The sequence below is a fragment of the Frankliniella occidentalis genome, unplaced genomic scaffold (genome assembly GCF_000697945.3).
Source record: "Frankliniella occidentalis isolate FOCC.00 unplaced genomic scaffold, Focc_3.1 Scaffold10, whole genome shotgun sequence".
NCBI lineage: Eukaryota > Metazoa > Arthropoda > Insecta > Thysanoptera > Thripidae > Frankliniella > Frankliniella occidentalis.
Window position 1 is genome coordinate 2625918 of NW_026267140.1, and position 577 is coordinate 2626494.

Below are 577 nucleotides of genomic sequence, written 5' to 3' on the forward strand. Positions count from 1 at the left end.
AGAGGGGGCGAGAGCGAGAGCGGAAACGAGAGTACAAATCGCTCCTCCAGGTCTACACCGGATTACAGCCAGAGTAGGGCCCAGCGGGCGCGGAACAGCAAAGAGAAGGGTTGGAAAATAATAGAAATGTCTTCTGTGAGGAAAGGGAAAAAACAGGTCTTCATTTTGTGAGGTAGGTGGTTTATTCTATTTACATGTCTTTCCCTGGAAGACAGGGCCCATAACCCCTCTTGGAGGGACTATTGGTGTGGTCGCCGGTCGCCCCAACCGCCAGACGCGGCTCTGATATTAAATTCGGAATTTCCTCATGGCAAGGATTCTCTTTCATCTTTTCCCTCACTGACAGCACCTCAGGTTTGACGTGGCCAAAGGGTTGGGGAGGGTAGATAACTCTTCACAGATATACGGTTAAGTCAAGAAGCACAGGACGACGCAGCACCCGTGTGAGAAAGAGAGGCTGAACGTGAACCGAACTGCGCCTGAAAATGAGGTATTTTACGAATAAGAAGAACAGGAGGAATCCCGGCCGACGTCTGCTCCCGGACCATAACAAAGCCATGACCAAGCGCACGGTTTC

At 51.1% G+C, this 577-nt stretch overlaps 2 protein-coding genes across 2 annotated transcripts in view; both read left to right on the forward strand.

The window, feature by feature from the left end:
• Positions 1-577, forward strand: part of LOC113212636 (uncharacterized) — a 20072-nt gene that overhangs the window by 8621 nt on the left and 10874 nt on the right. The gene's annotated exons all lie outside the window — the stretch shown is intronic.
• The window catches only part of LOC113212801 (farnesol dehydrogenase), a 91738-nt gene that overhangs the window by 1460 nt on the left and 89701 nt on the right, over positions 1-577 (forward strand). The window lies entirely within an intron of this gene.